This window comes from Cydia splendana, chromosome 17 (genome assembly GCF_910591565.1).
Source record: "Cydia splendana chromosome 17, ilCydSple1.2, whole genome shotgun sequence".
Classification (NCBI taxonomy): Eukaryota; Metazoa; Arthropoda; class Insecta; order Lepidoptera; family Tortricidae; genus Cydia; species Cydia splendana.
Window position 1 is genome coordinate 763903 of NC_085976.1, and position 14257 is coordinate 778159.

Consider the following 14257-nt stretch of genomic DNA (forward strand, 5'->3'; position numbering starts at 1 on the left):
CTTGAACGATTTCGACAAGTTATGACTTAGATATCCAAGTCACATCTAGTCGATATCCAATGTAGATCTAGTTGATCTCTAAATCGTCTCAAGATCTTGTGATTATCTCGAAATCCGAATAGGTCTGAAAGTAAACAGGAACACTCTTTAACTGTATTTCGGTGGACCCTATTACGATGATGGTCCACTGATGTACAGTTAACAGTGTAGGCGATGGTACGAATGACGTTGTTGCACGCCAGTGTAAATATATGTTGGCAACGTTAAACGACACACTTCGTACACTGCATTGCAATTTCACCGAGTTCAATAAAACAAACGGGACGCAACCGCAGCTCATAATGGACGGCGTTAATACGAACGTGAGAGCGTTTACATGTCACGATATTTTATATCACGTTAAATATGATGAGTAATACGAATGGGTGAGTACAGGTTATCTTATCTTATCGTTTTCGGGGGCCCTTGCGGATACACTTCGACCCATAGGGATCTTTTGTGCAGTTACCCCCTAGAAGAGATCCGTCAACTACTCAAGAGCTTTTCCCACCATATCCATGTGTCGGATGATGGAGCTCATGGGTAGCGTTTTAAAGTCCTTTGGTTCCAGGTATCCTGCTCCAAAGTCCTTCATTCTTTGTCTGGCGAGGGCGTGACATTCACACATTAAGTGTCTTACTGTCTCTTCCTCTTCGCCACACATACGACAATCGGTGTTGTCAGAGTGTCCCATCTTGGCCAGAAATCCTTTGACCCCGTAATGGCCAGTAAACACCCCCGTTATGATTTGGAGTTGTCTTTTGCTAAGTTTCCAAAGCTTTTTGCTCCAGCCGGAGTCTATTCCTTGCATAAAGAGCTTTGCATGCTTTAGACCCGTCAGACTATCCCATTCTTCCTGGTGTTTGGTCTTGGTATGGTCTTTAATAGCCGTTGTGATGGTTCCCTGTGAGAGCCCCACGAATGGTTCCGGACCTATAAGGTTACTTACAGATCCGGCTCTGGCGAGTTCATCTGCATTTTCATTGCCTATGAATCCCTCGTGCCCTGGGATCCATACCAGTTGCACCCTATTTTGCCTTCCAAGCTGGTTCAGAGCTTGGACGCCATTATATACCAGTCTAGAGTCCACTCTGGGAGCTTCGAGCGCTTTGAGAGCGGCCTGACTGTCGCTGAGTATATAGATATTCTTCCCTTGGGTTCGCCTAACTATATTCTCATGCACACAGGCAATTATAGCGAATGTCTCGGCTTGGAAGACAGTGGCGTAATTGCCCATGCTTATACTACTACTAAAGTCATTTGCATAAATGCCTGCCCCCGTACCAGATTCTGTCTTAGACCCATCTGTGTACCATATAATGTCGTTTCCATCAGAGATTGGTGCTTCAAGACCTTCGGTCCACTCAGCCCTTGTTGGAATTTTAACGTTAAAATTCTTATGGAACATAAACTTGGGTTGCATCTTATCGCAGCCCATGTTCGTAATCCTTTTCATGAAATTGTCGCATTCCATGTTTGTGTGTTTGGTCTTTGGCTTGCTATCGCTCCAGAGGCCTGTTAGGGTCAACCTGTGTAGCGATTTCCGCGCCTCAGATTGTATCACTAGGTGTAGCGGCGAGAGGTCTAGCAGTACCTCCATCGCCGCTGTTGGCGTCGTTCTAAACGCGCCAGTAATAGCCATGCATGCCGTTCTTTGTATTTTCATAAGGGCATCCCTGCATGTGCTCTTTAGTGTCCTTGGCCACCATGCCAGGCATCCGTACAAGATGATAGGTCTTACCATCATGGTATAGATCCATCTTAGTACCTTTGGGTTTAGACCCCACGTTTTGCCATAAGCCGATCTACACATTCCAAACACTCTAAGTGCCTTGGTGGTTGTTAGTTCGACATGCTTTCTCCAGTTCAGCTCTTTATCTAGTGTAACGCCTAGATATTTCACTTCATTGGACATTTCCAGTACCCTTCCATAAAGCTTCAGCTGCTTTATGCCATTAAGGGTCTTTTTCCTGGTAAACGGTATTACCACTGTTTTGCCTGGGTTTATGGAGAGTTGATGACAGTTGCACCATCTTTCCACTTGCTTCAGTGCTTTATTCATGATTTCCGATACTGTTCCCGGGAATTTCCCGTTTACAAGAATCACTAAATCATCTGCGTACCCTACCGTGTGTATTGGGCCTTTGTTTAGTTCTTCCAACAGTGAGTTAACTACCAGACTCCAGAGAGTTGGTGAGAGAACACCACCCTGTGGACAACCCTTCGTAGCCGTAGCTAATATTTCATCTCCCATAAGGGAGGATTTTATTAGTCGGCTATTTAGCATAGTACCAATCCATCTACAGATTGTTGGTTCTATGCCATGTTTAGATGCTGCAATATTGATTGCCTGATACGTGGTGCGGTCAAATGCCCCCTCCACGTCTATAAAAGTGGCCAGACATAGTTCTTTGTTCTCTATCGCCTGTTCCGCTCTGGTTGTCACCAGGTGTAGTGCCGTTTCAGTCGATTTACCCGGCTGATACGCACACTGCAATTGGTGCAGCGGATGCCTCTTAAGAGGACCATCCCTTATGTGTCTGTCTACCAGTTTCTCCAGTGTTTTGAGGAAAAATGATGACAGACTTATAGGCCTGTATGATTTGGCTTCTGTGTAATCTGCTTTGCCTGGTTTAGGCAAGTACGTTACCTTTACCATCCTCCACACACGCGGTACGTGTCCGAAGGCTATGCACGCTCTGTACAGTCTACCTAAGTGCGGTATTAGTACATTGGCGCCCTCTTGTAGTAGTATGGGGTAGATTCCATCTGGCCCCGGGGCTTTGTATGGTTGAAATGTGGATAGTGCCCATTGTATCTTATCGTGATCTACTACCTTTTTAGACGTGTCCCAGTTGTACCTGGTCGTGCTGATGGATTGTTCCATTGCACCGGTTGCTACATCGTCCGTTACGCTCTGATGTATTATCGAGCCTGGGAAGTGTGTGTCACACATAACTTTGAGGGTTTCTAGCCCCGTTTCAGTCATTCTTCCGTCACTTCTTCTAATGGAAGTGAGTGGAACTGACTTCGTTGCAGCTAGTGCCTTTGTAAGTCTCATGCCTTCCGGTATGGACCTGATTTGATCGCAATGGTTCATCCATGCTTTCCTTTTTGCTTTCCTCACAGCTTTGCTGTATTCCGTGAGTTTTCGCGCGTAATGCTCGAAGTCATTGGTCCTTTTAGCATCATTGAAGACAGCCCTGGTTTCCTTCCGGAGTTTTGCAATCTCCGGGTTCCACCAGGGCACCTTCTTCGCCAAGATTTTCTTTTCCGGGCAGTTGTTTGTCCAAGCTGTATAGACAGCTTGTGCTATTCTGTCTGTTTCAAGTTCTATGTCAATAATAGAGTTTAACTTGCCTTTGGGGTCTCCCAGTTCCACCTCCAGGTCACTTTTGAACGCTAACCAGTTGGTGTTCCTGGGATTCCGTTTGCGTATAGTTTCTAGTTGGATTTTAGTCTTATACCTGAAGCATATATATCTGTGGTCCGATAAAGAAATCTCCCCAGAGACATGCCATGAGCTAATCTTATTACTCGCGTTGTTGGACGCTAGCGTTATATCAATAACCTCCCCCCGCCTTGCATTGACGAATGTCGGTTCATTGCCTTTATTTAATAGTTGTAAAGAAGAGCTTACCAGAAAATCCAGTACCTTCTCTCCTCTTCTGTTGACATCCGAGCTCCCCCAGATGACGTGGTGAGCATTTGCATCGCAGCCGATGATCAGGTCGGTGTTCGCCTGGCTGCCGTAAGCAGCGAGATCCCTCAGTTGCCCAGTGATTGGATCCGCTGCCTCGTAGGGAAGGTAGGCTGATGAGATGATTAGTGCCTTACCCCCCCCCTTGTTTTGGATCTTGACCGTAGTCAGATCCCTGGAACAGAAAGCATGTAGAAGCAGAGCGTCAATGCCATTTTTAACATAGATACATGTCCTCATAGTACTCTCAGGACAAACATATAACAATGTCCCGCCAGTACCGTTTAAGCCTCTTATCTCGCCTTTGTAAATGTATGGTTCTTGTATAAGAGCAATATCGAATTTATCGCTTTTTAACAGCTTAGCCAGAAGGGCAGTGGCTGCTTTATTGTGCTGGAGATTAATCTGTACGCACCTTAAGCCCTCCATTGCGGCGTTTATTGTTTGGTGGTGCTGAGATCAGCAGCCACCTCCTGGACCGTGTCGTCGAAGGACATAGGTGACATGGTACCCTCCAGGTAGAGTTCCGCCAGACCACGCAGATCCTCTGAGCCCGCCATCGATGAGATCGGTGACGATGCTCGAGACATGCGCGGTCCAGCATGGTCCTCTCCTAGCTGCACCATGCCCCCCGCCTCCTCCGACTGGTCCTCCGCCACCTCCACAGGTGCGTCACCGGCTGGTGGCGCCTCCCGTTCCGGGGCCCCCCCTGTCGCCACAGCGACCGTAGCCTTCTGGGCTACCTCCCCCCCCTCTCCCCCCTCCCTACACGGCTCGACCTCAGCCCCCCCAGGCCCCTGCTCCCGCGCTTCCTCCAGAAGCTTGAAGTGGCTGGTGTCGAGCCCCGTGTGCAGAACGTAGTCGGCCTCCTTGATGACGGCGGCCGACACCCGGTCCATCAGTACGATTCGCCTGGTGCTCGGCCCCGACTCCACGGTGTCGACTACCTTCCACTCGCTCGTGCGCAGCCTAGGGTTCCTCCTCTGCAGCACCCTGAGGGCTCTCGCCATGTCCTGAGTGCCATCGACCACCGTTCTCCAGGCCATCTTGACCGGTTTCGGCAGATCTTTGGCACTCACGACCTTCAGGCGCAGCCCGGCAATCTCTCCACCTCCGATTACCGTGCCGAGCCATGCCGCGGATTCCCTCCCCTTGCAGGTGACGTTAAGCGCGCCCCCCACGAGGTTGCCGAGTGTGATGTCGGGCATGGGTTCTTCGGCCTTGTCAAGAGATAGGAGCAGAGCTCCTACGATGGCCGGCATATGCTCCTGCATCACTTTCTCGGCAGGAAAGGCCACTGGGACGATGGCCATCTTCTCGCTCGCCGTGACTTCCGCGAACGATCCCCCTACCTTCGCTCTCTTGGAGTCACCAGCGAGCAGAGATGAGTCGCCACTGGCCCCCAGTGACCTCTTATTCTGTGGCCTTCCCGCTCCACTTGTGGAGGGTCCGGCCACCGATTCCGCGTCCGTTCTTAGTCGCGCCTTCGCACGCCTCTTCTGCCTCCTGGACTTAGCGGCTCCTCCACCCGACTGCACGTCCACGCCCTTAGGCATGGCCGCGCTGTCGAGGGCGCCCGGAGCAACGCCAGCAGGATTTGGAAGCGGTGCTCCCGTTTGCCTCTTGCAGTAGGCCATCGTTCCGCTGCCTACTCCTCCGGCACCTGCGCTAGTCGGTCCCCCTGGGGGAACTTGCTCGGCGCGAGTGGTACCTTTGGAGTGGCCTGCTCCACCATGGCCTCTGCCTTTCGCGCCGTGCGCGTCCTCCGTCCTCGCGGACCTCCAAACCTTACCGCTACCTACTCTCGCGTTCCTGTCAGGGACAGGCCCACTAAGAGCTGGTGCAGCAACTTTTGCGCTATGCGCCTTTGCCTCATCCCGTACGGGTCCGGCTTTTCCTCCTTCCGTCGTTTTTGGTAATATGTTATCCATAAACCACCAGTGAAAATTTCAGCAGCTTGGCTCCCCACCCTCCTCGGAGCCTCACATTTGGGATGCTTTGACGCATCAGGGATACCAAGCTGATATAGCGTCCCAAAGTGCGTTGCCCATGAATCCGCACGGTGCCAAAACCCTAGTCAGCTCCACAGCCGACATGGGAGTCGTGCTCCGCCGATTACAGACCCCTACACCCCAGGACACTCGCCATGCGGCCATCTGATTGGACACAACAGCCGATTGATCTTGACTGGCTAGGTCTAGACCTCCCGTGTGAGATGAATCTAGAGCCGAAGGAACTTCTTCTAACGGGGATAACGACAACAGACCCCCGCTTCGCGCCCGCTCCCAGGATCTCCTTCTCCACCCGTACGGGTCCCCGCGCACGGCACAAACACGCGGGTGGCATTCTACCGCTAATCATCCTTCTTTGTGGATGAGAAGCCCGCTGCGACATGCCACATCATCGCTTACGGCTGATTACGTGGGATATGGATCGTTATTTGCGGCCACCAATCTTCCCGCCCCTGCATGCTCGCCTCCGTCAAAGGAGACGAACCTACAGTGGCCTCTCGATGTTGGCACACAAATACAGATCCATCTGAGGGATAGGGCTAGGTTGGGATTACGTGAAGGGTGTTCTTTGCACTGGTTCACTTACCTGACCCCGTTGTAGATGAAGTCATACGGATGACATCATCGACTTCCGAGCCCGGCGTTCGATCCGTTGCAAAACTCACCCTGAGATAGTCCAACTGGTTGTTTCCGTTCTGCCTGTTTCTACGGTAGAACCAGGCAGTTAACAGGCAGTAACCTCGGGAAGGAGCACAACCAGTTTTGCCTCGAGGATCTCTGCAACTTGTGCTCCCCCCGAGACCATTCACCATGCCAACTACCGGACAGGTAGCTGCCATAGAGGCAGACCCATCGCAAGCAGCGACCGGCCGCAAATTATTCCTTGCATATGGACCCGCCTCCGCCCGAGTACAGGTTAAACTCAAACCTTTGTTTATATTACGAAGTTTACCTGAGACCATAAGGTAAACGTACTGGTGCTCGATGTGGTCCCAGTACATGTCATCTTGAAACTTAAGTCATTGTCAATAGAGTTGACAGCAAGGTGTCATCTATTGGGCATTGTCGAGCACTAGTACGTTAACCTTACTTCAATAATAATAAAATATAAAAACTACTTATGATTTTATTATTATTTAGAACCTTGAAACAGTATACATAGAGAGATTAGTTCAAAGATTTTGGCTGTATGGCTCCTCTACACGATGGGCCAGCGCCGGCCACTCCATGGGACGCAGCCATGCCGTAGAATGAGATAGCAATATCACTTGCTCCCTCTAACGCATAAATGCGTCCCTTGGAGTGGCCGGCGCTGGCCCATCGTGTAGAGGAGCCATTAAAGATAAGAAACTGTTTTAAAGTCTTAAAACCTCTTACTTACAGCGATAAAGGTACCTATTTCAGAAGCCACATCTTGAAATATGAAACAAAACACCAGTTTTTTACACACTTGGGTCCAACATATCTTAAATAAAGGTGACTTCTGTGGAAAATACCATTGAACTATATATACAAACGTATAGAACCGGCACAGAGAACTAGTATTTTGCGCCACGAGTTGATGTTGTTTTGACATCAAACCATAGAAGCAGAGCGAGAATCTCGTGACCTTTTTTTTTTCCCTGGCGAGATGGCCCTACCCACTAAACTCACTCCGGCGTTTCACCCTCTTTGCCGTTCGTGAAGCACTGGAATTGACGACATTCCACCACGGCGCCCTCCAGTCGTTAGGAGCTTGCTTGGCGGACCAGCGCAGACTGTGGCCCGCAGCTCTCCGCGCCCGATGACTCGGCGCGGGCGCCGGCGGCAGTAGGGAGGGCAAGAAACTACCCTCGTTTTTGGCATTATTGTCAAATGTTGGGTTGCACACAACACTCACTACGTCATTCCCAAAATGTTCGTCTACTAACCACCGACGTAGTACCCAAAACAGTTTTCCAGCTAAGAGGCACCGACCAACCACAATCACGATAAAAATTCGGATGACGACTAATATCGACTTAAAATACGTGAGTGAACCGTTGATATATATTTAACACACTTTTTTACAACATAAATCGACACCACAAAAAGCAACGACGCCGTCAGTTCCGTCAACCACAGTTAATGGAAGTGCACATTATCAATTAATCGTCACACAAAGAACCTTTATAATTGCCGCGTAGGGCCCTCGACCGTCACTCGCGCGGTAATTGCCTAGAGGGCTATTATTATCGGAGATTGAAGGACTACTATATCGCCGATTGATGGGTTCGCCATTGTTCTGATTTTGATACGGGAACGCGAAAACTATCTATTTGGAAGACACTATTCATTTGTACTAAGGCCCACTTGCACCATTCCACTATCCCGGGGTTAGCCGGTTAAACCTGGAGTTACCTTGCTTACCAATACAATTTGACACTGGGTTAACGGTTTAACCACTTAACCCCGGGTTAGTGGGATGGTGCAAGTGGGCCTAAATGTTACAAAAATATGATTTGGTAAATCATGAAATCTTGGATGAGGATAGCACACGACCGATGATATAGAAATCTGCGAGCAGGGCTATGCTAGAAGTAAACGTTTTGGCTGATATGAATAAGACTACTCACTTTTTTGTTGATTTGGTATATCGATAAAAGGAAAAACTGTCTATTTACTCGACTATTTACAACAAGATTAACGATCTAGTCAGAATCGCAGTAAATCCTAAAGAATCCTTGGCGATAGCTTACGTACATAAATAGACATTTTTTGGCTGCGCTATGATGATGATCCGGAGAAAACGAATACTATTTTAATGACTTATGTTGTCTGGCCTCATTTAAATAGCAAGTGCGAGTTCATACATTTTCTACTAAACGCAGATAGCAAATTGAATGAACTGGCACTTAACACTAATCAATGTTTAAATCGGCTATTTTTGGTTGTTTTGAAACCTCGCAAAAGTTGTCATGAGATAAGATAGAGATGGAGAGAACAGCTAGGTATACTAAAATTCTATATATAGGTCAAAATTATAATATTTTCTGTTAGAGTTATAATATATATTTGTTTGGACACTTCAGGCCCCAATTTCACCACGGCTACAATTGTCAGTGACATATGTCGAGCGATAATTGTCAAGCGACAGGTGACATATTAAAATAAAATATTTTCTATAGAAATACTTACAAATATGACAGGCATTTTGCTACAATTGTATGTATTACAATTATGTTGTGAAACAAGAATTATTTTTTGTAGTCGACATATTTGTAGAATTGTCGGTGAATCATGACAGGAAATGAGTTATATGTCGGAATTTCGTGACAATTGTCGTGTTTCTTGTGACAATTGTCATAAACTTAGCAAGAGAAATATCTGTTTTTTTCCGATATAATAAAGTTTTTTTTAATAATACTATGATGGTGGCAAACAGGAATACGGCCCGCCCGATGGTAAGCGGTAACCGTATCCCATGGATGCCTGTGACGTCAGCAACAGTGATGTTTTACAATTGTCGCACCTGTCACCGTGGTGAAATTGGGGCCAGGGGCCAATCCTACCACTCCATTTAAGTAGTTTGATCCATATATAGGTATATTAAGTTAACCGCATGTAAGGGTGTTTGTGGCTGAGCGCTTGTCACTCAAAGATAATAGCCTCGAGTGCCATTATAGTGGCAGCTGGTACCGTGCATAGTTTCGATGATATGCTTTATGTATGTAATGTATGCATATACTAGCTGTTGCCCGCGACTTCGTACTCGTGGATCTTCATATTTGTATAGTGCAGCAGTACGTAACGCGCGGCCAACTTGAACCTAATAGGCTCTCCAAAACATGTCGCGCGAGTGACTAAAAGTTAGGGCCAGTTGCACCAAACACATTTAGCAGACTGATCAAATGTCAATCAGCAGTGTGGTATAAACTTCCCATGCAAATTATAGCATAAAATTTAGCGAACGCTTTAACGGTGACAAACGGTTTGGTGCAACCGACCCTTAAACCATATATGTATATTAGCTTAGTGTTAATATATCTTACGACATGTAGGTATAACGTCGCGCGCAAGAACGCAACTTATGCTAGCAGATGTCGCTTAAATAAGCATGACCCCCCTTTGACTTCTTTATTGCCAAGATGCCATTTCGTAGCAAGTTAATGAACTATTAAGACCGTAAAAAATTAATGCCTTTAATTACTTTTAAAATTCATTTCGGTCTTCACTCGGCAATTAAAAAGAGGTCACTTGGTATATAAAATTGTCTCTTTTCATTGCTGTTTAGTGTAATATTGACTGGATTCCTCTAAGCCGTCACGCATGTAGCGTAAACTCCGAAATTTTCCGAAATCCTTTTTAAACAGTTTTATCACGCGTTCGGAACCCTTCCTTATTGTACGGATAAATAAATAATTTGGCCTACTCTTACAATTCACAAGGTCTTAACCGCCACGTATTTCGTGCTGATATAGGCTGTTTTGTATGAATGGTACAGATGCGAGTGATGGAAGTGTAGAAATTACAAACGCCTTTTATTGTTTCTTTCAGAATAATTCGAGTGTGTAATGTGGGTGTGGATTCAGTGCTATTTAAAGTATTACCCCCTTATTGACCGAAGCGTAGCGCAGGTCTACGTTTTGACTCGGGCATTTTGCTTTCGTATGTCCGTCCGGATGTTCTCCTCTACAGGTCACAATTCTCAACCGATTCTCGTGAAATATTTGTGACCAGATTCTATGATTAAATATATTTTTTTATGTCATTCCAGTTTTTGGAAATTTTTAAAAATGGCGAAGATGTGGTACCTCGCGCCTAAACAAATAGTCGTATCGATATCATAAGAGTTTTTTTCTTTTTGAGATATGTTTATAGATTAAAAGGCCAAAAGTTCAGAAAATTTATATCGCTGATTTTGGCGGTATTTAGATATTTAGTTTTTACTCGAGAGTGAGTAGCCGAATTTCGTCAGATTAGCTAAGAACTATCATGGCGCATTTTGCAAACATTTGCTTTTATTGTTTGCACACAGTAAGTCTGGGTTCGATCCCCAGTAAGACAACTTTTTGTATTTTTTTTTCACATAAACTTCGTATTTTTTTAAATAAATTAAAATTTTTGTATTGTTGATTGATCAAACCGCTGTGTGGCGCTGTCATCGTGCACGGTCCCAATAAGGTCGCAATCGCGAGGTCTACAGCTCACAGAGCCACTAGTTCATAAACGTTTACTAAAGTTGACAAGCCGATAATAATCGTTTGTTGATGGAAACTTTCCGACGTATTGGTATGATGGAAAGGGACAAACGATTATTATCGGCTTGTGAACTAGTAAACGTTTATGAATAAGGGGGTTAGAGTCTGTTCGGAAAGAGAAGAGTCGTGGAATGTATCGGGCCCCATACGTTTCACGACTCTTCTCTTTCCGCACAGACTCTAACAACGTCATATCTGGGAGTCATCGCACTCAAATTATACTGCATTATCGATATTGAACTGCAACATCGTGTCACCGACCGACCCGATAAGATCTGTCAGTGTCAAAAGTGACATTTCCTTTTTGTTCATATTGGGTAAAGTTGACGAAATATAAAGTGAGCCGATCACTCGAACAAGTTTGAACAAGATCGGCTACCTTAACTGTTGGGACAATGTTGTACCTATGAAATGATGTCATCTTCTGTACACAGTTTGTCTATAATGTGTTTATATTCTATTCTATTCCAAAATCGTCACTTTTGACACTGACAAATCAGATAGATGACTAATCCAACTCTAATTCATAACCTGTGATTAAAACCAGAATATCTACGCCTGGCCCCGTAGACAACATGCCAATCGCTAACGCTACGTAACGAACGAAACGCAACTGTCACTGTCACACTAATATGGAAGAGTGATAGAGAGACACGATGTGATTCGATAGCGAAGCGCAAGCGATCGTCACCTTGGCTAGGCCACCTGATTCTTTAGTTAAAATGTTTATACGACAACGGTTTCACTCACATTAATTTTTAGTCGCTCTTGGCGACATGTTTCGGGCCCGTCGGGGGTCCTTCCTCAGGCTCGAGTGCTTTTAAAAATATGTCTCATGAAAGTTTAATCTTCAGTTCAGTTCAGTTTCTTTAGTTATTCAATATTTTTCGTTCGTTCGCTTATACTCGACAGGGCGGCGCCACAGTCACGCCCAGAGCCCACATGATACAAAACCCACGTCGAAAAGCTACACCGATCAATAAACCCCAACCGGCAACCTTATTTTTCTCGTAAATGTCGAGACATTTGGGAAATCTCGGTGGTCATGATAAAAAACACAATCAAAACAACGATATGGCGTTTCTCAGAGAATAAAGGTTTCATACGCTGCGGGTTACGGCGGCATAGACAAAAATAAACGTTAATGGAGAGTTAAATGTCCCTGTTTTGGGAGAAAACTCCCGTGAGACGTAAAGACATTAAAATATAGAACGGGTCACTCATTTAATTTAGGTCAAATGTCGCTTAACATGTTTTCATCTATTAATAAGTATTCTATAGGATACATTTCTGGGGGTATGCGATGAGATTATTTGAGTTAATCCCCATTCCCCTCATCCACGTGCTACCACAGTGGGACTAGGCGCGGACTTGCGTTCCATTTCACCCTACGTTGTTACTCTGACTCTGATTCGCACTAAACACTTTGCTTTCCAACTTTGTTATGCGAACAGCTAAAGAGTGGAACTCTTGCCTTCATAGGCCGCATCAGCACTTATTATCAGGTGTAGTGTGGTCAATGGTCAACTGCTAACCTTTTCCCAATAAAAAAATAATTTAGTTACTTTTATGCACACTTTGCTCTCAACCTGTTTGCCGCATACCAAGAAGGCTAAGCCCGCATACATTTCCGCAGTAAAAAGTAGTATCTTCTGTATTCAAACCCATACAATGTGTCAGTTCCCCTGTCTAATGATATTACTCGTAGTTTGATACTGTTCTAGAAAGGCCTCTTTATCTGTTTACTGTGTTGTCGTCTATACTTAGCTCAAAAATCGTGGGCCGTTACGACCCATAACAGCGAAAGTACATTGTTTATTTTATTATGTACTCGTATCGCATTTCGGGTTATTTTATGGGTTTTTTATTGTGAGGTGAGCAGGAACGAGGCTGTCCTCTTTATTATGTTTTAACTTGGGCTTAAATGGCTAGAATGTTTATGGGGTATTTTATCGGACGAAGCGTATTCGGCCGCAGATGATTATTTGAATTTTGGTTAACGACTTTCTTGTTTGGTTTGGTAGTAAAAATCGTTGGAGCGAGCGGTCCGTTCACACAGACCACTTGTCTAACAGATGAAGCATTATAAGACTCAAAGAGACCCCGCACTAGCGCCTCCCGAGCTGCGTCTAGTCAAATATAAATGGCTGCTGCTTGACACAACGTTGGCGAAACTGCGCAGCGACACTATTTTTCATAGCGCTAACTAGACGCCGACGCTCAAGAGACGCTAGTGTCGGGTTTCTCTTGGTCACCATAACATCATTGCGTGGCGCTTCGATACTGATTTAGCGCGACCGCTCGGCTCATTTGACTTATATTAATCACCGTTTACTTGAAGCGGCCATTAAAAAACTTTAGATTTCATATATGGATTTCAGCGAAATGTTAAAATTATTAAATTACAAAATATCAGAAGAAATTGTGATACTAACGGCTCGATTCGGGAAATGAATTAGAGATTCACTAGATATGAAATAGTAAAGATATGTGACGTTCCACGAAAAAAGGTACCTTATGGCGGCTGGCGCCGCGATTCGGAAAATGAATTCGAGATTCACTAGATATGAAATAGTAAAGATATGTGACGTTCCACGGCAAAGGGTACGGGTAAAGGTACCTTATGGCGGATGGCGCTTACGTCGCATAGCGCCGCGATAATATTGGAGCGGCGTTAATAATAGCGTAAGCGCCCACCGCATCCGTGGGACGTCACATATCTTTACAATATCGTATCTAGTTAATCTCTAATTCATTTCCCAAATCGCGCCGTAAGTAACCTTATTAGAACTAAGTAGCTATAATCTAATCTATCTAGAGTGTCTAGGGTTGCACATAGTTGTTTTAGTATAAAATAGTGTTGTACTCTACACTATTCAACTGCATCGTGTAGAATTACGATAGTAAACTTAATATGCCGCTGTGTCAGATGACCTTGTGGTCATAAACGTTTCAGATAGCGGTATCTGTGAGGGGTAGTCTATGCGTCGAAGGTTTTCGAACTTTCCATGGTTGGCGCATTAAGTTATGGAGTTCAAGAATTGGTAACGACTTTTTGATATGACTTTGGAAAACGGCTATTAATATATACTTATGTATTTTAATAACTTGTGAGAACTTTGTCTGCAAACTGGTCTTTTTATTTGCACTCGTGGAACCTCATTCTCATAATACAATGTAGGTATAGGTACCATCTATACCTACATTGAATACGCCGACAGCTATATATATCTTGGTAAACAAATTTCCTTCGAGAAATCAAGACATGAGGACGAGATAGAACGTCG

General features: G+C 45.3%; 1 protein-coding gene across 1 annotated transcript in view; it reads left to right on the top strand.

Moving 5' to 3' along the window:
- LOC134798608 (acetylcholine receptor subunit alpha-like 1) overlaps nucleotides 1–14257 on the top strand; it is a 350593-nt gene that overhangs the window by 65202 nt on the left and 271134 nt on the right. The gene's annotated exons all lie outside the window — the stretch shown is intronic.